Genomic DNA, 25,468 nt, shown 5'->3' with positions numbered 1-25,468 from the left:
GGCCGGGGTGTTGACCCCGCGGGGGACCGAGGCTGGAGCCGTCTGTGCCTGAGGGGCTGCACCCCGGGGAAGGGACCCACGCTGGAGCAGTGCGTGAAGAACTACAGCCCGTGGGAAGGACTCACGTTGAAGAAGTCCGTGGAGGGCTGTCTGCCGTGGGAGGGACCCCAGGCTGGAGCAGGGGAAGGGTGTGAGGAGTCCAGTCCTCCCCTTGAGGAGGAAGGAGCGGCAGAGACAGCGGGCGATGAACTGAACCCAGCCCCCATTCCCTGTCCACCTGTGCCGCTGACTTTTTCCCAGGACTAAAGTTGAGCCTGGGAAGAAGGGAGGGGTGGGAAGAAAGGCATTTTAAGATTTGGTTTTACTTCTCATTATTCTACTCTGATTTTGATTGGTAATCAATTAAATCAATTTCCCCAAGTCAAGTCTGTTTTGCCCATGACAGTAGTTGCTGAGTGATTTCTCCCTGTCCTTACCTTGACCGACAAGCCTTTCATCGTATTTTTCTCCCCTGTCCAGCTAAAGAGAGGAGTGATAGAGCAGCTTTGGTGGGCACCTGGCACTCAGCCAGGGTCAGCCCACCACACCACTGCTTTGATTAAGCAGTACACATAAGAGGGGAAAATAAAACAACTGATGGTGAAATCTTCTGAACTGCATGTTTGAGAATATACATGGCCACCAACTAAATCATCCCACTATTATCAGAATAAAAACCAGAAGGAAAAATTAATACAAATAATGGAGTCTATTCCTATTAATCTTCAAGATGGATCTTAAAAAATGCTAACTAATATCATCAGACACTCACAGATTCCACCTCAGGTCCTGGGTGTTCAGATAGAGAATACCAGCTCTGGATATTGCAGCTTGGGTAGCAGCTCTTAAATGGTGGACCTCAAATAGGAGACGCACTGATGGAGTCATAGACATGTGTTCATTGCTTGTAAGGGTCAGAATCTAGAAATCATCAGTAAATTTATTCCTATTCCTTGAATGTAACTAAAAAAGTTTTATTCGAACATGGCTTTATTTTTTTGTTTTGGTTTTTGTGGGTTTTTTTTGTTTGGTTGATTTCTTACTTCAGAAACACAGAGGAGGACAAGTTCAAAGCCTTTTGGTTGATCTTGTATGAGTTTTTCACAGTTTAATTCATTCAAAAGATGACTAGCCTGCTTCACCAACATGAGTTCTCCTGAAAGCTGCTAAAAGTGAGGGAGGCAAAGCCTCGTCAGTGGCAATGTCAATAAACAGGAAATGATTCAGTGCAGGAGTCTTAGGTGCTCTGAAACATCCCTTGGAAAAGCCATTTTCTCTTCATTAACTAAAGTTAGGCTATGTGGCTAGCCCCAAACAGACACCCTGCAGAGTAACCAGAGACTATGTCACTAGACAGGTTTAAGTTCTTAAGACAGGAAAGCTTAAGAGAATGGGCTAAATTACAATCACCTTCCTAAGGTTACATTCAGATTTTAGATTTGGATTTCATTATAGCATTTCAGGCAGCCAACAAAATTGGTTTAGCTTTATAATTAATATGAAAGAAATAAGAAGTCTGGATACTACTCCTAGTTCTTAAATTGACTTATTTAGATTTCCAAACACTAGCCTTCCTTAGTACAGTGACATGAGGACTTCTCTCATGGAATCTTAAATTTATTTTACTTAGAGGCTATCCAAAAACCAGTTTCAATAATCTTATGACTGACATCTTGAATTACATCAACTCATACACTAGGAGGCACAATCATCCTTACAGTACATGTAGGCTACTTTAAGTCTGTTTGTTGTACAAAATAGGCAAGACATAATGTGTTGATCAGATGTTAAAATATTATTTAGCAATAGTGAAAACCAAAGAAATTATAAGAGCAGAAGTAAAAAGGAACACACATTGCAAAACTATCTCCAGAAAAATAAAGGAAGAGGAAAATGTGAAAACAGGTAGAGGGGAAGCCTCTGTACTTGCTTCTCAATTGCTCACCTTGTTATCATCCACAACAGTGTTGAGCGACTCAATCCACATAAGATCTATACCCCCATCTGAAACTATTTTAGCCCCTCATGAGTAATATTAGCTTGCTTTCTCAGAAGAGATGACAGGAAACCTGCAAATTATTATTTCAACAGAATCCCACCACTTCAGTGCTTAAATAACGACACTGTACAGCAATTAAAACTACAGAAGACTTAATGCATCACAGAAACAAGAAGCTTTTGTAGCATCAAAACCATGCTTTTTTCCTCTGCTTGCTTATTAGGCAGTTATTCAAAGTAAAATAAAAAAGTATTTTCAGTGAACACCTGATAGAGCAAAATGACTGCATTTTTATGTAATGACGACCTATTTCTGTTTTGATTACAGGAGAGTATGTCATTAGTCTTAATGACATGGGTGAGATATGGGAGTTTCATGGGTCTGGGGAGAAAATAACTTGCCCATTAAGGCAGCTGAATCAGCATTGTTCAGGCTAGTACTTCTCTGTTTACTAGCATCCTGCCCTGCCTCCAGTCTTTCCACAACCACCAGTGCTCTGCACCCACACCTCATTGCATCAAAACACAGAAAAATGCAAAAATTCAGTCTCTAACACCTTCTCTGAATTCTGGCATTTTCCATTTGTGATGGAGAATGATGCCTCCAGGAACAGGTCCTAGTAAGAACACATGTGCTACTTACCATCTTTCCATTCTCGGGTTGCACATGTATAAAACCAAACAGTTCATCAGCTGTCAGAACTTTTGGGTTAAGGTCATCCCAAACAGGCTTTTGTTTCATGTTCACGCATCTGTGATGTAGAACTTTCAGCACCTGAAGAAGAGGAACAGGCTGCATATCAGTGACACAATTTTGATACAACAGGAATCTTTTGGGTTTCTTCCTGAACCGTGTCTCTGACTGCAAATCCCTGCCCTCAGTCAACTGTTCATCTTGATTTACTCATGCCTCTGTGCTATATTAGTCCCAAATTTCCATTAAATGTAAGGAAAGGAAACTCCCATTCCGAAACAGCTGTACTCTCTGCAGTCATCTAATACAAAGTGTTAAATGGGGAAGAAAATCCATGCAGCTGCCAACATTTAGTAGCAGAAATGGGCAAGCATTATCTGTTAGAAGTATTTGTCTAGTATTTTGGCAATATATTCCATTATTTCTGTCTAGGAGCCGAATTAAACCATCCTGCTTCTCCTTCCAGAACAAAGTCTGTCTGTCAAATTGAATGCTTATTACTTCGTGCCACGATTAATTTTCCTTTGGGACATGGAAACAACACATAAAACGTAGAATTTGCTTACAACATTTGAGCTTTGCCATTGCACATCACGTGGCTGACTGGATGGCCTGAACAGTGTGTTATTACACTGCAGTCTAAAGCGAAGGCAACACGCAGAATGTTTTCTGCAAGAACTGTGGCAATTTCTTTGCAATATAAGATAGAAAACATGCTGCATATGTACGCAGGTACCTTACTCTTCCAGTTTCCACATTTCCAGTGACAGAGAGTCATGCACTGCCAGTAGCTCCTCCAGTGTAACAACCTGCTGCACAGAAGGGATACACAGTGAGAACCTTTCCTCTCCTGTTGTTGTTCTTATTACTGAGACACAATTATTCACAAAAGTTATCTCCTCCTCCACCCTCCTGTTCCCTTTAAGAGGAAAAAAAGAACTTCCGCCTTCTCGGCAGGTTTGCCTCAGCTGAGCTGATGTTGCATCAAGTAACACTGTTTGTCTCCCAGAAAATGGGAAAAGAATTAGCTTAAATTCATGTATGCCATCACCTCAACAAGGGAGAGCAAATCCTATTCTGGTAGACAGCCGTACAGTCCAGTAGAATGAAGTACAGTCCACAGAATGAAAATAGCTTGGCTGCTTATGGATTTCTGTCTTTGCAAAGAGCACCCACACTGACTTTCTCAAGTTCAATAGAACAAGTCCATGTTCCTCAGCACTCGTCTTCTGATTCAACCAGTTAGCAGGAATCAAAATGCTCTCTAGAAGGCTGATTGCAAGTTTCATAATACCCCAAACTATAGTTTATTGTCTTTCAGCCTTCTGTCAGGATAACGGAACAAGACAGGCAAGAGCAGAAAATCCTTTATAAATCCTGAGATCAGTCATATATAACCAGCTTGGTTATTTCAGTTTCCAATATACTCTAATAAAGGTAAGGAGTGTGCTATCATATACAGCAGACGTGGATGATCCTTGAAGGAGGGTAACAATATACTGTTTTAGTAGTCCAAATAAGCGCATTTTTTATTTGGTCCATATACTAACCAATGTTTTCAATTTTCACCTTTCCACTCTGTCTGTAACACAAACTAAAATTAGCGTTTAAATTTAGCTCATAGACAACTAATTCTTATGAGTATACGTGCATACATACACATGCATGTTTTTAATGTGTACAGCACAATGTGCATTATATTACACAGAAATACCAGAACACATGAAAGTCACACATAGCCATGCACATTCCAAATCCATACCTTCTTATTTATATGTTTTTGCTCCCTTACTCTTTCCTCCCTATAAATAAATACCAAGAATTGATTTGCTACCGAGTACAAATGCTTGCTACTGTACACAAACAAATATGTTTGTCAGTGTAGATGGCTTTTTTGAACAGGACACACATTTCCTTACAGGCACATTTATCATACTGAGGTGCATTACCATCATGACAAGATGTCTTTGAAATACCGAGACGTTGAGGACACCTTATCAATACTGTAGACACGAAGGTTATTTTTGAGTGTGCTAATACAACCCATTTGCAATTATTTTGATTGAAACTCTTAAGGAAAGTAATTAAAGGCAATGAATTCTTTTACTTTGAAAATAAAGCTCTCTTCAGCCTGCAAGAGAAGCTCCAGGGTAGATTGTTTAACCATCTGTTCAAACTGCAAGTTCCTCTTCCTCAGAACATCCAGAGTTGGAAACAGGTCACTGATCAGGCCCATGAAAACTGGGATATCATCTGTCACTACTTTAGGCAAACCGAAGTCTCTTAAGGCTCGCATAAGCACCTGGAAGAGGATCGTAAACCACATATCGCAAGAGCATTAAATCCTTCTGGTTTTAGCATTCTGTTTTTATTCCAGGGAAAAACACCAGAAACAGCTCCCACTCTTAGATGCTTTTAAGTGAAGATTCTACCTGATCCTCAGGTCTGTTCTTGTCTCCTCACTTCAGTGAGCCAGCAACTATCAAAGCTGACTTGATAGCACAAAGTCCCCAGTCGTAATGGTCCTGTGAAAACATTTTAACTGGTCATATTAACACAGGAAATAAAACTAAGAGGTAATGTTTAAGAAGAAAACAATCGCTTTACACAGAGTAAAATGACACCTTTTTATTTCCTATTCATTTCTTGCAGTGGTTTTACACCAGGGTTGGAAGCCTAGTAAAGAAAAAAAACCCCACACAACAAAAAAGATGAAATGCGTATATCTAATTTTTACTATTCCACCACTTTGTTTCCTGTTTTTAAATGGTAAAATTTGCACTATCAGGTATTATTGTATTCAACGCAACTATGCCTCCATGATGAACCAAGGCAAGCAAAAAACTGCTGCCAAACATCTACTAATTTGACCTATATGTTAACAATACTTTTCTGTTTCCAAAAGAGAAGACTGGACAGAGTATCAACATATTTTGTAGCCGGCTCCAATACCAGAATTAAAGAAAGAGAAACAAATAGGTATTCAGCCTAGAGAAAAAGCCTAGAAACATTTGGTAAGTGAAGGGCAGAGAAAAAGTCCATATCCCTCCCTAAACTCTGCCAGTGGGAAGGCAGATATCCGATCCAGAAGGTACAACTTTTTCATCACACATAGGTTCTTTAATCCCTCTTCCTCCTTTTTCGTGGGCTGTGTAACATTCACCTCTCTCCCTCTCATTCTAGGTAGCACAGAAGTAGAAAGAGAAGGAGTCTGAACCATTTTTGAGATTTAAACAATTTGAACAGCACCTTGTATGATTGAAGGGCATACCCCAACAGCCAATTTTGCAATTTGAAGAGGTCTACCATGAAGTTACAGCTCTGTAAATTTAAGGCTACGTCTACACTTAAAGGTGTTCTTGCAGCTCATGTAGAGATCCCAGGCGGTTAATTTTGGTATAACCAGCAGTGGGACCAGCCACTAAAAGAGCAGCTGGCTAAGTACAGGGATTACCAGCTCCTCTCTAACTTCTGTGCTGCTGCAGCCAAGGGTTACACAGCCACCATCTCTTTATGTTACCATGCATCACACCACTCATACTGGTATAGTTTCCTTACTGTGTGCACGCTACCCCTCCCTCAAATTCAAAAATGTATCTGGGGTTACAACTACCCTGCTGTCAGCACCCAAACTGGCTACCAGTCAGGGAGGGTTCGAGAGCACTTGATGCAACCACAGCAAGGACTTCAATGTAAGTACAGTCTAGTTAGTATTATCACCCAAACCAAAAGAAAGAAAAAATAAAATAGAAAAAAACCCCACCACCACCCCACCAGAACAGTTGCAAACCCACAGCTTAACAATATACAACATTTAAAGCTGACAGATTTCACTATCCTCTTCCATGACGGTGGCTCCCTAATTGTGCATCAAATGCACTAAATGTATCACAAAGAAGAAAAAAAAGAAGTAAATTTTGAACTTCAGAACGGTACATCAGCAGTAAGAAAAACTGCCATTTCTTTCTGAGGTAGTAAAGATGCCAAGTATCTGCAATGAAAATGAGTCTCCGCCCTTTAGAAATGGTACACCTAGGTAGAGAAGTTAAACATAGAGCTGATTAGGAAAATAGGAAATCTAGAAATATACTGGGCTTCATGAGCTTTTCCTTAGATTTAGGTAAGATTTCTTTTTTTCCTCAAAATTCTGTGTTGGGTTTGCTGTCTGATGGGTTGTTAAAGAGCAAGCTATGCAACTTTACAGCAGCCTGCTATGCGGATTGTCCGATGTACAAGGACTTTAAGATATCCAGGTTATTATTTGCCATGGCCCGACAGGATCAGACATCCTTTCCTTCAGGACATGCGCACTGAAAGCCCAGACAACCCTGTTCTGAAGCAGTTTTCATAGGCTAGGATCCTAGTGCCCCAAAGGTATATTGAAAGTCCTAAAAGCACCAACACTGGACCCATATTTTCAGAGCTCCCTGAACTGCTGTGTATTCTCTGCAGCAGCCCAGAATTTTTGTCAAAGGGATTTGATTTCTCTTGTTTCCATTAAAACAGAGAAGATTAAAAAAAGTAAACAAACAAGAACATTCTAGCTTTTGCTTCAAATGTTAATATTATTATTATTACTATTACTAATATTGAAGTGGCAAACACTGGTATAAATGATTTTTCTGAATTCAGAAAATGACTCCAGGACAAAGTAATCATTAGAGTTGAGGAATCCCTGTTCTGGTAATGCAGACAATATTGACATCTTAAGATACACAAGGTTTAAATTCATTTTCTCTAGAAACGTTACAAGAATGTGTCAGGACAACTTCAGGACATTTAGATATAATTTCAAAGTTATGCAGGCATGATAATAAAGTTGCTTTTGCTTTCATAATGGCCCTGCTAGCTAGAGTTTATGGCGTGAGGTTGAAGGGTTCTCTGAGTTCTTATTCCACTAATAAAACTGAATATTAAGAATGTCTTGTGAAAAATTATACAGTTGGAAGTGAGTAAACAGCATACACACAGGAAAGGAATGATAAACCTTCCAAGTTTTACAAGTGGTAGATTAAGATAATTATTCTGAATATGAATTTTCTAGTATAATTATTTAGCAAGGTTTTATTTCCATTTTTCAAACAAACTTCCACTGTATTTACTGGGAAAAGTTTAAAGAAATAGTCATCCAAATAGAATATGTTATTTGTTTTTTAGAATAATCCCTATTTATTATAAGGTTTTTCTCTTCTCCAACAGATAATTATATTTCTAATATAGGTATTACACCTCAGCACAATGTGTTTCAGCCTTCCCAGGTATGAAGCAGCGATATAAAATTATTTAATGCATTGCAAATGTCCCAAGATCAGAGGAAAGGGCACTTTCTTCTAAATTCATATGTGACAATGTAATAAGGACGGACATGTGATTTAAAGTATCTTCAAAATGAAAGATAAAACTATATAATAAAACTATATACATAACTCCCCATATTATTATACAACGTCCAGCTGCACTGGTATGGAGTATGTGTTAATTGACATGTATCAAACCCAGAAGCCCAAAGAGATCCTCACCTGTTTAGAAAGGAGCTCCCTGCAGAGAGTATACAAGGTAATAAACTTCCTGGCTAACAGATGTGCATCAATAAACCCTTCAGCAATCAATATAATTTCAGACATCAGTTCAATGTCAGGGACAACCATGGCACAGGGTCTAAGGAAGAAAACAAATCCCATAATCCAAATACACAGATAAGTATTTAAACATGGTAACAACAAGTCACTTAAACGACTGATGTGTGCAAACATTTTTAAAAACCAGGCTCAGGAGAGTCACAATTAAGAGTGTCAGTCAAAGCTAACAAGGACCTTACTTCAAAGTAAAAGGAGCTAATTAGGCACTGTTGATTGTTAGTATTCTGTAATATTGCTGCAGAAAAAGAAGGCAGTTGAGAAACGCAGGGTTTGCCAGACAGGTACCACCAAACCTCAGGGCTGGCACAGGCTGCAGCGGTGTCACTTGCCACCAACGATGGGAGGACACTGCCAGCGGCTGTACAGGGTCTGTACAGGGTCTGGAAGTCAAGTGCAGCATCCTGCCATTGCTGAAAATGCCATCGTTTTTTTAAAGGGCTTTGATTTTTGGAGAGCTTTAATGCTTTTATATGAAGCTATGGTTGCCTTTGGAGGTTTCACTGTTTATATCTTTTTTTAAAATATAACCTTTAGTTCAAACTTTCAGAACAAAGCCATGGCCATTTTAATGATACAAGTGAGAAAATTCTCCAATTAAAAAAGTAACACAAAGCAATAAGGCAAAGGCTAAACAATTTCTTCATTAAAAATCACTACTTGTAGTAGCAGAGGTCTTGAATTTTGTGTTCAGGTCAGCTACAAACCAGCCAATTTGTCCCTCAGAGCACTTTTCTTACTACTGACAACACAAAGGTTTCTTTTGTTCCCCATTCATATTTAAATATAACAAAATTAAGACCAGTGGTTTAGTCCAGCAGCATATTTCTGACAGAAATCAATAACATATAGTCTAGAAAAAAAGCAAGCACCCCTCTGTTAAACAATTTTAAAGTAAACTATTCCCTAAGAAGCATTTCTTCATAAGCCCAAACAAGGGCTGCTATATGCATTGCAGTCAGTTATAAAAATTTATATGCTCTTTTACTTACCATAACCAATACCCTTCTTGCAAACAGAGTAACTACTTGCACAAGAAATATCAGGCTAGTAGTATTTAATGTATCTTCTCTCCCTTGTGAGGTTTTATTAGGTGGCAAATATGCGGAGTCAATGCTTTACCAGTTACCTCCTGCTTTTCCTGTGCATTGTACAATGGATAAGAGCTATAACAGACATCAGCTACAGGGCTGAATTCCTGAGTCTCAAATGCACCAGTTCATACTTTTAATTCCAAAGACCTTTTATTTTACATGACAAGCAAGTAAATGTAACACTTCAGCTCTATGTAGCAAACACGTTTTGAAAAAATAAAAAAAAAAAGCATGTCAAATAAAGCAATAATTTGATTTTACCTTTCAGTAGAGATATTGTTAATTATTTCATATCCCTTTTTTTTATTTGAGAAGAAAAAAGGAACAACAAAAATAATAAACAAACAACAAAAATCACATGCATTTTCCATCCTCTGGTAGTCCACTGTGAGATGAAACACCTGGTAGCAACAGGGAGTGATCCCTCCTGCTCTCTTGTCAAATATCACATCTAGCAGACTGCAGGAGACGTGGCCGCCACGGCAGCTGACTCTGCCCAAACACAGAAAGGGCAGCAGCCACACTGCACAAACACGGGTGGATGGGGCGCCCGTCACTCTGTCCTCCCTTCTGTGAGGTTCTGCATTGAGGGGCTGCCCACATCGTTACCTTGGTGCTCACCAATCCTACTTTGCCTTGAAGAGTTCTTAGATGGAAATTAATGAAAAGGCTTGGTAAAGCAACAGCTAAGTTGTAAAATATTAAAACAAACACTTATGGGGAAGCAGGATGCATCTCTCAGGGTCTCTCTCCAGTGTTTGCTAAGACCCAACTATAGAATCTTATTCAGCAACTATCTTTGCAGAGCCACGTGAATTCAAATTCCTCCTTGTAAACAGATGTTACTTACTGCTTGTTACAAATGCTTGCAATTTAGGCTCAGAGAACAAGAAAGCTAATTGCTGCTGCTGCCTGGTCCTGCCACCTTACACAGGATGTTTGGTTGGCAAGAGGATGCTATGTGCGCAAGCAAACAGTTTTCTAACTTTAGCAGACTTTGTGTCTTTCTGCAGAAAGCATGAAGGAGTATGCTGTCAGGAATTCCATGGCTAAAGCAGAAACAATGCAATACACCAAAATCTTGATGTAACTTTTAATACAGAAGAAAGTAGTACTTGTGTTTCAACTTGCTCACAGAAGCAACAGTAATGCCTCGTTCTGCCCTAAGTTTCTATCTTTTAAAAATCAAAGGGATTTACTGCTCAGAGAAGCAGATCCCAGACAGCACGTCCGCACTTGTGCCTCCCGGGACAGCCTGGCAGTGCCTTGCAGTTTGCCCCGCTGAACCTCAGTATGTTCAGAGATGAAATCACAGACTCATTTCTTTCTCAAGTCTTGATTAAACCAGTGAAAAGTGAAATCATTGCTCTTGCATTAACAAGTAACAACTCTTTTTTAAGCAAGCCCTGCGTCATTTAAGTCAAAGACCATTACCACATAGTTCAAAACACAGCTCCAACATTTTGTCGGAATAAATTGGCATCATTTTGCTGCCCATCATGCTGAAGCAACTGCCTGTAGAATTAATTCACTCTCAGAACACCATTTCGATACAAACTCACTGAGCACAGCACGCAAAATACAGTCATATCTTTTGAATTTAAAACTTTCTTCTTTGAAATATTAGTGTTAAGATATAAAGCATAAATAAGTACTTTAAGAAAAAGATAATGGGCTGTCCTACAGTGTCCAAAAGCATGACATTTTTTGCTGTGCACTATACTTTTCCCAGCTTCTCAACAATCACACAACCAATATCTTCCTAGGTAAGAATACATAACTTCTTTTTCAACTAGTAGTTATGAAACATCTATAAATATATGCATGCCAAGACCCATGGAAGAACGTGATAGTTCGACACTTAATCAAATGGTTATTTTATCAGGTTAAGCCAGTTGTGAGGATGCCTATTTACCACAAACCAGCAAATATTCTTGCACATATTCAGGTACATTCTGCATATTCACATGTACCTTTAAAATTATACATAGATTAAAAAAAGGCAAGATAAATATTTAATTTCCCATGTCATTGTGGTGTAGAGGCACACGCAACTTGAATACTGATTTTTTTCCACAGAAATTCTGAAGCAAACACAAATTGCATTTCATTGCAAATCTAGGCTAGTAACATTAGGTGACATATGTCCTCTAAATGTAGACTTGATATATTTGTATACCATAAAAATACACTATACCATACTCGTCTGAACAGAGCTTTGAGCTTTTCAGGCAGATTCTCTCCGACCCATGTATCCTGGGTTCATGGTAATAATCATTCCAACTGATGACTTCAATGTAATGTTTTCACCAAGGAATAAAAATCTGTTGTAAGAAAAAAAATACAAAAATTTTACACTTGGATTAGGTGTAAACAACGGCATCATACAAAAGCAGGCACCATGGGTCTGGTGACAAAGGTGCATCTGGGCCTGGATTCAGTCTTGCACAACGGTCAAAAGCAACTGCGTAGGAAAGGTTATTAGAGCTGAAAAGTGAGAGGCATTTCCCTGGTAGGCACAAGTTTTTAGTAATCTGTGGCTCCTCTAGCCGGCACCAAATTTGGAAAGAAAAGACTGGAGTATTAGAGTACCAAAGAGTGCACATGCCTGAAGCATGTCTATAGGAGGAAATAATTTTTAAAGCATGTAGAATAAATGAGACTGATGGGTATGCAGTGAGTTTGAAAAGGCCAGGAGGTAGCACTGAGTAAAGGAAGCAGAGGAAGAACACTCTACAATGAAACACGAGGTCTGCCTCAAAAACACCAGGAAACGCTGGAACCCCTAAGACTTCTTGAAAGGTTGAGCCCCACCAAACTTCTCACTCATGTGATGCAATGATTTCACATGGCGTGACTTGAACAGGAGCAGAGATTCAACAGCAGAGCTTTAATTGAGTTCCTGTAGGGCCAGGAGTTCACTCACATTTATTGCTATGTTTTGAAGAGAAAGTTATTTTAAGGTAGTATATTACTCAGGTGATTTAATGTTATCGTCTACTCCCTCACCATATTTACAAAGGGTTTCAGAGGAACTCTGGAAGAAGATTTTACTCGTTCAGTATTTATAGACTGCAAAGGACAATAAAGAGGCACTGCTAAAATGCTCACTTCTTTTTCTTGTTCCTAATTGCATTGTGCATAGTCTTTACTTGTACTGCCACCGCTGACAGAACTTCTACCAAGATGCAATTGAACTCATCAAAGCAACCCCAAGCTCCTGTCTGGACTAAACCTTTATAGATATGCCCTATAGGCTAAAATCAAGAATGAAAGATTTAACATCTTTTTCTTGAAAGCGGCAATTTCTAACGTACTTCACATGAAAAAGAAACTCAACAATAATTTCAACACTGCTTAGCAGAACATCTCACCTTGTAATCCATCTGCTCAGAAGAGTTGAAGATGTACGCCATCATACCAAGGGCTCAGCCTACATCTTTGGTTGTCTCCGTTTTACCTGTGCCGGCTGATCCTGCAGAAACACTGCTTATTGTTAGGTAGAGAAACTAGGTTGCAGTAATGTAACACCTTAACATAAGAAAAGTGATTGTTAGCATTGCAAGGGACATCTACAATGTCAGGAGTTGGTGGGGTTTTTTTTGGTTTTGTGGTTTTTTTGTTGGTTTTTGTTTGTTTGTGGAGTTTTTTTGGTGTTTTGTGGGGTTTTTTGGGTTGTGGGTTTTGGTGGTTTGTTTTTTTTCCTTTCCCCGAACCTTATGTTTCATGGGTGACTTATCCCGAGACTACTTTCTCATTATAATTTGATGTCCTAAACCACAAACGTACCTCTTGCATGTTCACGTAAAATCACGATGTGGCATTACTTGGAAAATGCTTATTTTAGATACGAAAACCAACTACATCAACATGTTTTAGCAAGAAGGAATATCTTACCAGTGGTCACATAGGGCAGGAACAGGAGGCTGTAGTTGCCGCTTTGCCCATTTCAAAGGCTTGAGCCCCACAACTGTCAACCCCAATTGAGGGTCGTAAGCACTACGCCAGCCAGGATTGCTGGATGCATCTTTTTGGATCACTGATTTTGAGAAGAATCTCCATTCTGGAGCCAAAACGTTTCCAGGAAAAAAACCTTCATTGTATGTGGCATGAAAAAAAGTACTGGTTTGGACCTTAACACATGAAAAAAAAAATACTCTTTTGCTGAAAATCCTGATTAACCTTGGTATAGATCCACCCATATCCTTCCTCAGCCTAGATGCTGAATATATACATTAAGTTATGCAAGAAATATTTCAATTATTTTAAAGTAATGGACATTAAAATCATACCATTTCTTTGAGCATGTGTGTGCACACTTAAGTTACTGTGTCTTAATAACCGTATAAAATACATGAGAAGTATGAAAGAACACCGAACTTCTAAGAAACACTTAACTTTTCATTCAGTGAAACAGATAAAGCAGATACTGTTAATTAGTAACAGTCATTACCTGTCAGTCAAAGGTGTAATAACTAGCCGAGAGGTATTTCCCAAATACTCGTAAAAGTACTGAAACTGAGCATCACAAAATGTTGGCAAGACAGTGTTGCTGGGCATCACCCCATCCATGGCATAGCTGTGACAGCTAAGGAAAGGCTCGGAAAATGGTGACCCAAAAAGCCACCGCAGAGCCATTGTGCCAGGTAGGAGCTATTCAGGTGAAAGAAATGCGACCCATCACAAAGCTACAGCTGTCATCAGTAGGTCTCACACCTCATTCCTAGCCACTTATGACTAATAACTACTGCAACCAATTATAAAGGATTAGACGCACCTCGAGGTGTTTGTGCTTTTATAGAGGCACAAGTGTAATATAAGATCTTTTTAATAGAACTATTACGGCAGAACACATTGCTACTTATTAAGCTGAGGCCTCTCCTAACAAACAATGCAGTCTTTGCATGGCAGCAGACACTACTTCGACCAGAGTAAGTTTCATTTTACTCCTCAAGCCTTGTTTCTTCTTGTCTTAATGACATCTTAGAAACCTATTTTATTTCTGAGGCTTAGGAGTTCAGAAAGAAAATGAGAATTATTTCCTATTTCAATCCCCATACAGTGAAACATTTTGTGCGTTTAAACCAGCAACATGTGCCAGTCACCTTAGTTTTATCTGAACAAAGTTATACATAGAGCAAGCACTTTGGCTTAAATAAACACTCAAAATTGTACTTGTAGGTACTTATAAAGTCAGCACAGCAGAAAAGTGCCTTGCTGTAGAGATGTGCATGTACGCCTCTAAAAGGAGAGCAAAACACACTGTGAACAACCAAAAGCAGAATAAGTGAAGACATTTGAGAAAAATCCTCAGAACGCCCGAGGATTGCCTGCACTCAGTTTTGTGATCTGAAATTTAAAGGAAGTATCTTGCTGCTCATAGGAAGCCTACTAAAAGTTTGAAGGGCTCCCAGAAGCAAGGTAAGAGTTGACATCTGACTTTTTTTCAGGTAAACTTAAATTCACAAGGCAGCAGCCTGTAAAAATGCAGGCACGTCACACAGCTCTGAAGCAGGTTGTCTTCATGATTATATCTACTCCACCTCCACCATCCTGGTGCCCACATACAGATCCAAACTTGGCTTAAGTACTATTAATTCCTGTAAAAACCACTAAAACTGTGCATGCAAAACACAGCTGATCCAAACACATACCTTCTGAGCTACAAGGCTTGCCAAGATATCTCCAGTATGAACATCTATGGTGCAAATGGTCATGATTTTCTGTTAATCACTGGAGGAAAGTTCTCCAAGCAGCACGGTAATAAGAACATTTAGCTGAGCGACCTGAAAAGATTTAGGTAACCCTCTAAGACCAGATGGATCCCAGTACCATCTACCATTATTGCTACTAGAAATTAGTTCTGCCTACATCATAAATTATATCACCACAAAAAATGGCTTGTGTGTACAAATTTACTGATACTAAACATGAGATGTCAGAAGAAATCCTGGTTTAAACAGTCATTTGAGCCACCTCCAAAATAATGACAATCCAGGTGAGCACAAATACTGAAGACGGTCAACTAGGCAGCATAGGAGTAATGGATGGGTAAGAAGATGCGCATGAAGTTGAATTGTAAATTTCGTGGTTACAATCTCCGTAGAGATACGCACCAGACTCCGCAAAAATTGTACTAATTGCATGAGAACATTTATTGGAAAACTGTTTCAAAATAGACCTTTGGGAAGACCAGAGACTTATGTTTTTAAAACAGGCAAACCAATGAAGGGACGATCACAAAATGCGATATGAATGATTATACAGAGTTACATAGTAGAAAGACTCTATGGAATTTTTCAGGTTTCATATTAATAGGAAAAAAACCCATACACAGCTACTGCATGTAATTCTAAGGAGGCAAATATAACTAACTTTAATAGAAATATATAATTTATTGGATAGCTGGTGTGAGACAGAACTATGCTTGTACATGTTTTAAAACTCCGGCTTAAAAACGGTCGGGTGAATTAGTGAGACCTCAAACACTATGCTTTCTGTATTATTTTTATATAATTGTACAAAAATATCTACTGGTGCTGTTTTTACTGAGACAGAGTTAAAGGCCCAGAACATAATACTCCATGCAAACTAGTTGTGAATCACAGTCTAAGCCTAATAGATTTTGAAAATGCTTAGAAAAATAAAACTGGCAGGCAATTTCACTGGGTTTCCTATTTTTCTATATCATATCAGGAAGGATATATCAATAGTAACATTTTGAATGAAATTATCAAGCATCCTGAAATATCTCTGGCATCTTCTTTTAAACATACCCAAAGCTCCGTTTCTTTATGGCAGCAAGCTGCCATCTGCAGAGAGGTCCAGATGATCTTTCCTAGTCCACTTTGTACACCAGAACCAGCCCAAAGTCCCCACCACAGGTTACGCCATCAAGAAGCAGCAACAGCATGAGACAGTGCTCTCCGCTCTACTTGCAAAGGGACCACAGAAACAGAGCGTGACTGGGTCACATAGAGGTTCATCATGGATCAGTCTCCGCCTTTCACAGAAGCTAGCAGAAATTGTTTAAAAAACAAAAGGAACATAAAAAGCCCAGGAGACAGATATCCTGGGAACATATGCCACAATTTGCCACAGACATGTCAGCCAGAATTTACTAAACAAAAAAATCCAACCCAACAAAACCAACCCCCCCCCCAAATCACACTACCTATTTTATCATTATATTTAATAGTCATGAACTGGACTGAAATTTGGCTAACCCTTTGTCTCACTTTTTTCACACGTCAGTCATTCTGTAGCCAAAAGTTCTGTTTTAAACTCCACACTGTGCAAAAGCATTTCTTTTGTTTGAAGTCTGCTAATAGCTTCAGCTAGTGCCTATTAGGTCTTGTATTACGAGAAACAGCAAACAAAGATTAATCTTCATCCACCTTCTCTATTACAGGGATAATTTTAGACACCTTTATCAGTCTTCCACCTCCCCTTTAAAGTCTCTTTCCTATTTCATATTTCTCTTTGGAAGATTTTCTAGGTTGGAAAAGAAAACCAAAACTTTTCAAAGAGAAAGAATACTCACACCACAGCAAAAACGTTCAAGAGAAGTTGGAGGTAAACAAGGGCGAAGCAAAAATCAAATGGCAGAAGGTAGTCTTCTGAAGTGGGACTAAAAGTAATATTAGAGGTAAACTGTTTGGTTTGACACAAACAAACCCAACAGTTTTGGCTTCCTTACACAAATACATGGATTTAATATTGGTATATGTAACAGTTGCATCCTCTGTTCTTGCTACACTGTCGTGGTTCACGTTTGGCAGTATCTTTGCTTTTACCTTTCATCTCAGTTCAGAATAATCCCACAGAAAACCCAGTAATTAAGATGTGATAAAAATTCCCATAAGATAACAGAAATGGAAGAAAAAGGCCTATTTCTCTATTCAGTAGATGCTAATAGCAGTTAGTTTACTACAGGATTAAAACTATAAATATGCCACTCATTTTATGAGATCAGTTTCACACTGTAGTTATTCTCACTGAATTAAACAAAGAGAAGATGTCCATACCTGCTTCCTGTGGCGATCCTTCAGGGCTGATGCCAAGCTCTCTTCCAAATACCATTTCTACATCCAAAACCCACCAGATTTGTGAACCAGTAAGTACAACCTGTGCTCGGTAGTCAAGAACCCACTGTTCTCTCTGCCTCTCTTCATAGGCCAGTGTCACCTCCATGATGCAGAAGCACACTGTTCTGTGTACAGTGTCCTCAAGATGTTGCAACCAAGATGCTACCTTTTGAAGAAAAAAACCCACAGAAAACCCAAACACGCATAAATCTATACATGTAACATAAATGGTACATTTTATACTAACAATATAGGAAGCTCTTCTCATTAATCTTTACAAAGGATTTTCTTTACAGCAATGTTCTTTACAAACTTGAAATGAGAGTATTTTTTTTCTTCCATATTCTCTCTCCCACCACCTCTTCAGTAGGATTTAGCTCAGAGTATCCCTTCACGATTACTGAGATACCAGACATTGGTTTGTTTTATGTATCCACTTGACTTGAACACACAGGCATACTGTCTTAGAGCTCCAGATACAAAAGTCTGAAGCTTTTCTGTTCACAGAGACAGAGTAAAAACAGACAATACAGTCCTTCCTATGTCTCTATGCGCTCAAATGTTGCTGTATCTTGGAGAAACTATCTTTAAGACGCAAGCTGCATATATTTGTCCTTTCAGTCTGGGGCCTCCCTGCCGAGACAATCAATCATTAGAACCACATGCAACATTGATTTTATGCAATGTGAATGCTTATCCATTCAGCACTGTTCTGAGAACAATAAGTTATTGTCTCAGAAGCTGCTGATCCTGTTCTTTCTGACCTACCACTACCCAGTTAGCATACACACTGGCTGGCCAATTAGCAAATATGAGCCTCAAAACCAGCCAAACCCCTGTTCAGCTGACATGGGACACCGGAGAGAGATGGAAGTCTGGAGAGGTGTGTGCTAAAGGATAAGAGGGGATCTGAAAGTATAACAGAAGACGAAATAAAAAGGCAGAAGAGAAGAAGTATGAGAAATGCAACATTCATCCACAGGCTTCATCAGTTCTGTGGCTTTTAGTACTTTTTTTTTTATTATTCTTTTTCATTGCTTCTAAACATTTAGCTCTCCACTTCTTAAAAAAAAGAACCAAATGAAAACCACTTACATACAAGGGGCACCTAGATAATTTATTAAATTATTAGTTTATTACACAGTTTTGGGCCACGAAATGTTTTGGAATTTGGAAAAAAATAGTTATAAGGGGTTTTTTATTATTATTTTTTCTAAATTTACATTTTCAAAAGCAGCATTTCATGCCATTGAAAGTGTCTATTTAATCTACATGCCAAAGAAGGCAAAATCCATAAAGGAAATTTCACATAACTCAACATACTTGACCACTGCATCCGCTCCCTTCATAGAATGGAACATAATCCTTTTTTCTGCCGTACATCCCAAGGGCAGTATTTACAGATTCCTCTATATTCTCTTGAAATTTAAGATCAGCAATGTTGTCAAAAAGGTTGGTAAGATGATGGGCCACCTGCGCCCAAAAATATCATATATATAAGGAAAACATTTACATTAGATTTGTGTCACACTACTTTAATGCATATTTCTATTAAAGTGGATGATTACCACACTAACATTTGCAATACACAACAAGATTTTATGGTTCAGCAAAATTTAACTGTTTTTAACAACTAACTGCATAACATGAGGTCCTTGTACTAATCTTACAATTGTGTTTCTTATTCTAATGCTTTCAGCACATAGTACTTCAATTAATCTTAGGAAGTAAGATGCACTGAATGACCAGGTGATTAATTAACATTTCATTCTTAAGTTTTAAAGACAACAAAATTAAAACCCAGTTTTTTCCATAGTATTAGAACACTTATGCCACCTGAACAAAGAAGAAGAGTACTTCCAATTTCCGTGGTGGCACAGACTGACAAGGCGATGCTATCTGACCGTCTGCTGCATGATCACTACACAGGAGGGTTTTATGGGAGGAGCTAAACACACTATTGTCAGTCACCAGAAGAATCCGAAGGACGAAGACGGCTCAATATAAAACTGAAAAGTTTTGAAATTGTTATTTATTACAGCTAGTGCTTATTTCACAAATTGTCGATTCAGGTCTAAATGCCTTGTGTAACGACACACCTCTCCAAAAATCGTGGAGTTTGAAGATCGCTGTCTGCATAGCAGCATGCTCCATGCCTGACAGGATTTGTTTGGTTGCTCTTCTTTGATATGGTGCAGAGCAATGAGTGAATGAAACAAGTCACCAAGACTTAGTTATGTAAAGAAGGTATAAAACTCTGTCATCATGTTTGAAAAGGCTCAGCCTTCAAGCCTCACAAACCTTCATCCTCTTGGAAAGCATCAGTTGTTCTGTTACATGCCATGTTGCATCTAAAAAGGCTTTGCCTGAGGCACACCAATAACTCTAGCACTCAGAGAATTAATGGCCATGGCTGGATGGTCACTGAGGCCAGGAGTATCATCTGGCATGTAGATAACATAGTATAAAGCTTCTGAAATACATCAAAGCGCCTGTGCTTTTATATAAATTGGGCTCAAAGTGTCACAAAACCTAGCAGATTATTGTTCAAGGTAGGAAAACAGAAGAATAGCTACAAAAGCATTCCTTGTACAATGGTCAGCAGCTCAGTCAGTAACAGCCTAGCAGACACCATAGATCTTTCAATCTTACTTTATCATCACTATGCACAGCATGCCTGAAATTTGATCAATCTGTACCAGAAGGAGAATAGATTTGATGATCTCGTTGACCTTTTCCATTTCTAATTCTTGCAAACCTACAATCCAAATAAATGCAAATTGCATGCAGCTAAATTTCCCGCAAGAGACAACACAGGATTTGTAACAATTCTCCTCAGAATGACGGTTTCACCTCTCCTTGCTCAACACTTTGTACTTGTCCTAGCTGGGAGGAAAATTTTTACTACCTTCCTTACACAAAGTGTTCCTATTTCTAAAGAAAATTAACACTCGGAAACAAAGGCACAGTTCTACCATACTATCTCCTCACACGGTTCGCTGGAAAAACTTACCTTTCTGTAGACAAAATGAAGTACAGTAGTATGCAAGGAGATTCACCTGTTTTGGCTACGTTCCTTTTGAAAGGATGTCTAGCAAGTCTGCTGAAGAAACAAAATAGAAGAGAGGAAAAGCTATGCACTTGGTTTCTAAATATTCAGCCAGAGCTTTTTCACAAAAAGAAAGTCTAAAAAAATGCAGAGATTTTAATGATATGTGCTTTAAACCACCCTAAAGCCAAGAACTCCCTCCCAGTTAAGGAAGAAATTAGACCAAACAGTAAAACAGAACAATACACTCCTCTTTTAACTTAAAAATAATAACAACGAATATAGCTGTAAGGAGCACATAAGGTGGCAAACCTTCTATGTTTCCTTTCCAGAAAGGAAAAGCGAACATGCTCTTTTTACTTGTTCGGACCAAGGAACTCAAGAGAACAGAACAGTGCCAGAAAAGTCCCTGAAAACATAAGTTGGCTAAGCAGAAACTCCTCTTCAACCTTCCAAGAAGTCCAGCCTCAGAAAGTAAGGGACAAGAACAAAATTTCTTACTTGATAGGGCAGTTATTTGCAGATAATTTTTTTTTTTTTAAAAAAAAGGGGGGGGGGGGCAAAGTAACCACTTTTCTTAAGATGCACAAATTTTCTTTTATGTATGAAGGATAACAAACATGAAAGCACATGTTGGTATTGATGCAAAAAGTATTAAGAATCAAAATACTCAATTACATGGCTATCTGGAAAGGAAGAACATGTTTATTTGTGTGTGAATGATGCACTTTAGCTATTAACGTGGTATCTCTTATAACAAGAGCGACATCTCATAAAACATGTTGGTGTTTTGGTTTAGGTTTTTTGTTTGTTTGTTTTACTTCCTATTACAACTTTTTTCTGCAAGGAGAAACAGGCTGTGACTCCAAACATCGTCGTCTGTACAGGCAGGAAGAGTGAACATCAGTGGGAAGTCCAAGGCATACCTTTAAGCGTGCCAAAGGAGGACCTTTGCCGTACACAATCTTCCATCTCCTGCTGTAAGCGTGAAAGACAGACTCCCAGCTGCCAGACTGTGGACGATCCAAACTGAAGATATTTTTAAGGCCTTTGACAATTTTTACATCATGCAATCCATAAATGAACCTCAAATGTAACTGATCACATAAAAAGCAGTAACGATCTAACATGTCGAATAGAAACAAGTGACAAAAATATTACCAGATCTCATACCTGTACAAAAAGCAAACATGACCTGACAGCTCTCATTTCCTGACTGTTCCAGAGTTACCCTTTAAAACAATTCATAATCATGCTGGAAATTTTACCTGTGCCACAAACTTCAAATTTTCGTACACCTTTAGCTTGGTTGTACCTTTCATCACATCTTTTGTATTTGCTGCGTCTGTCACTAACTCCTGTACAAAAGTGCAAGGAAAGTATTGCGACATGTAAAATTCTGCCTCCCTCCCCCCCCGCCCTTTTTTTTTTTTTTACTTCATACTGTTTACTATACTGCAACAAGAAAAGCACTGGGAAAAAGAGCTGGAAGAAGGCACCTCATCAGCTTGTTTTAGGTTCTATTTCTTAAATGGCAAAAGAAAAAAATTCCACAAACACCTACCTTGACAGTGTCTAGACTGAACATGAAGGACATGTAAAATGAACAGAGAGAACTGCAGTGGAGGAAAGCAAATACCACTGATTATACTATTAGATCTCTTCAAACAAAAGAAAAATGACAGATTGTAATAGAAGCATTAACTTGTACAATAATTGGGCTTATGCATGCAAGCCCAATGCCTTTTTCAACACGCACCACAAAGAAACTTATGCATGTTAAATGCCATGAATAGTTTCACTGCTCTTAACAGGGTTTTCAACTTGTACAAAGGTGTAAATATAGATTATATTTTTAATATAGCTAGACATGCTGTTGCCCACATTGTTTAAATTTCAAATAAATTTCTAATTGTTTAAGTCTGCAATTTTAAACGTAGAACCTCCCTATGGATCATTATCATAATTTAGCTTTTCAGACACATATATAATGAAAACTTCCTCTGGCATACATGGATTGAGCTACAGGTATATTGATAACATACAAGTTACTGTCATTACTAAGTGAGGGTTCAGTGACTTTTTTTTGTCAGAATGAACAATTAAGACACATTATTTTATGTAAATTCAAATGTTTAACTTGATTGCTGTCATTATCTTTGGCCAGTAATAAATAATAGACCATTAACTTGTATTTGAACTATCATTGTCCTAAATGATATGGCGTTCGGCAGAGGGGATGTTTATGACTCAGAAGTATCATACCTCTACGTAACTCCAGAAGGTTAAAAAGCTAACGAAGAGTAAATAAAAGAAGATGTTAAAGTCATGTGAAGAAGTGACCTGCAGAACTTTGTCGCAAATCATGGTTTGTGACGATGTGTCAACCAGCAGTTGCCAGTCCACGTGAAACGAAAACAAGACAAACTATCACTTTAATTTTAATAAAGAATGCAAAATCTACTGCTGGTATTCTCCCAAGTAAGCCCGAGACTCTTGTAATAATGTTAATTCAGTGGGTTAGAAACAAGTCTATCAAAATACTCAAACTAAACTGTCAATATGGTATTGTTATTTTTAAAGATATCTATTTAACTACCCACTCTACATAATTCAAGATACAAATGGACATAAACCACTAACTCTACTAACTTTGAAGTCTCTGATTTCATCAAATCTGTTTGCGTCTTCCGGAAGCTGGCTTCTGATCTCTTCAGAGCCAGCGAAAATACTTTCTAGATGAGAAAACATGAGTTGAACTTCCATCCAAATGGAAATGACAGAATCTGCCATGTTTAATTTATATTGCAAACCTTTCGCTTCTTCAGTGAAATGTGCCACATATTTGATTTTCAGATTTGTTTGCAGCCGAACTTAGAGAAACAAAAAACAGCAGAAAAACTGCATTAAACAAAGTAATTTAGCAAACAGAATAACAAGGGCTAATAAAAGTTTAACAAATTCTCCTGTAACTAGTTATTATCGTATATCATAACAGAAGACATCTTTAAATACTGCAAATGGACAGCATATTATTAAATGATTTTTTTAAAAAAAAAATCTAAGGAAAGATAAACTTAGAAATCTGTAATTTTGTTAACTCCTACATGGAGACAGAGATTTTTTTAGAATATATATAGTTACATAGCATACATATAATTTCCAAGGACTAACATCTGGAGAAAACATAACTCTCTACAATAAAGATACAGCAAAAAAGTTAACTAACCAAGTGCACCAAGGGAGTGAATAATATTGATATACTAGTAGTATTACTATTAATTAGATAAACAATCAAGTAAGGATTTAAAGTTTCAAGTAGCTGTTCTGACTTTATTAAAGGAGCTCCGTTCCTGTGACGTTTTTCATAAGAAAATTCTATGGTAGCCCACATTTGGTTGTTTTCTGCTAAAATCTGGGAACAAGAAGAGTAGTAATAACATCTGTCTATACATATCACATTTCATATTTTGAGTTGAGAACTTTAAATTATATTTAATTCACAGTGACAGTAAAGCATACCACAGATAAGAAGTTAGTTTCACTAGGCTGTGAATTTTACTCCCTAGGTAAGTCACACGAAACTATTCAACTCTATCATTAATTTCTTGAAACAAAGTTTAAATGAAGTAGTTACATACTATTCTGCAAAAAGAGAAGGAAAAAAAGGGCACCTCTCACCTTCTCAGTACTCAACTCTTTCACAGCATTGTCAACTATACTTTGGACTTCATCTTCTACTTTACGAAGGTTTGCCAAGGTAGCGTTTTCTGCTACTAAAAGCCTGACTTATAAAGCAAAGAGATATCAGAGAGCAAAATAAGTAAATGGATAAGAAAAATCAGACATAAGCATATAATAAAAGTGTTCAAATGGAATCCAAGTAAAAAACAATGAAATAAGTTACATGCACTCTAAATACTGGATACACTTTCATATTTGCAACAAAACTGTGAACTTAAGAAATATTTAATCTAGGTTGATTAATGCCATTACTGTATTTTTTGGTCTTGCACTGTGACATATTGTGTATAACAATGCTAAAAGGCAAGTTTATTTGCACAGCTGTCACTGAAGCTGATGTGAGCTGCAAACACAGGATTGGCACACTAGAAATATTGGGGAGTGGTGGCAGGTATTTGCTGTATTTTATAAAATATCAATTAAAAAATAAACTTTTAAATTTTAATCAAGGCTTCGAAAACACAACAGTCAATCCTTTTTTCATTTGTTTAAAAAAAGTCACAAAACTTTCGTACTCGACCTGTTTAGCAGCTTTCTACATTAAAATAATTAAAAAATGTGTTTTTATTAAAAGTATGTGAAAAATACTTGGTATATTGGCATAGAAACATTCTGTTATGCTCACTCTCTTCTGCGTTTTTCTTTCACCTTTCCAGTTCTCTTCATTTTAAAAATGACTAAAAATTGAACTTCAAGGGTTTTTCCCTCAAAATGGTTAAAAAGTGATTGAAATTTTGAAAACCAACAACTGGTCCATGTTATACCCTAGAAACAAAAATCACTGAGATTCTTTGAGAAAGTAAAATAACTTTTTTTTTTTTTGGTTCATACAAACTTCTTAAGTTTTCCAGCTATATGATCAACAGTTGGGCAAAATATCTCTCTTCCCCTTCTGGCACTCCTCGCTCCTCCCCCCTCTTCCCTCACCCCCATCTACTGTCAAGGTCAACAACCTCCCTGTGCACTAATTCTCAAAAAGATTTACTAGCACCCTGATGTTCCAGGTGGCCTTTCCTTCCTTACCTTCCATTTCCCTCTGTCCATCATTTCCTCTGTTCACTATTAAGCAACATTCGCTTTAGCTATCCAGGAAAGTTTCTAGACACATTGCTTGGTTTTCTTATAAA

The 25,468-nt window shown here is 38.0% G+C and overlaps 1 pseudogene; it reads right to left on the bottom strand.

The window, feature by feature from the left end:
• LOC104162379 overlaps window positions 1-25,468 on the bottom strand; it is a 64,264-nt pseudogene that overhangs the window by 26,233 nt on the left and 12,563 nt on the right.

Source organism: Cariama cristata, unplaced genomic scaffold, assembly GCF_000690535.1.
Source record: "Cariama cristata isolate BGI_N322 unplaced genomic scaffold, ASM69053v1 scaffold4385, whole genome shotgun sequence".
Classification (NCBI taxonomy): Eukaryota; Metazoa; Chordata; class Aves; order Cariamiformes; family Cariamidae; genus Cariama; species Cariama cristata.
This window is presented reverse-complemented; position numbering and strand designations above follow the sequence as displayed.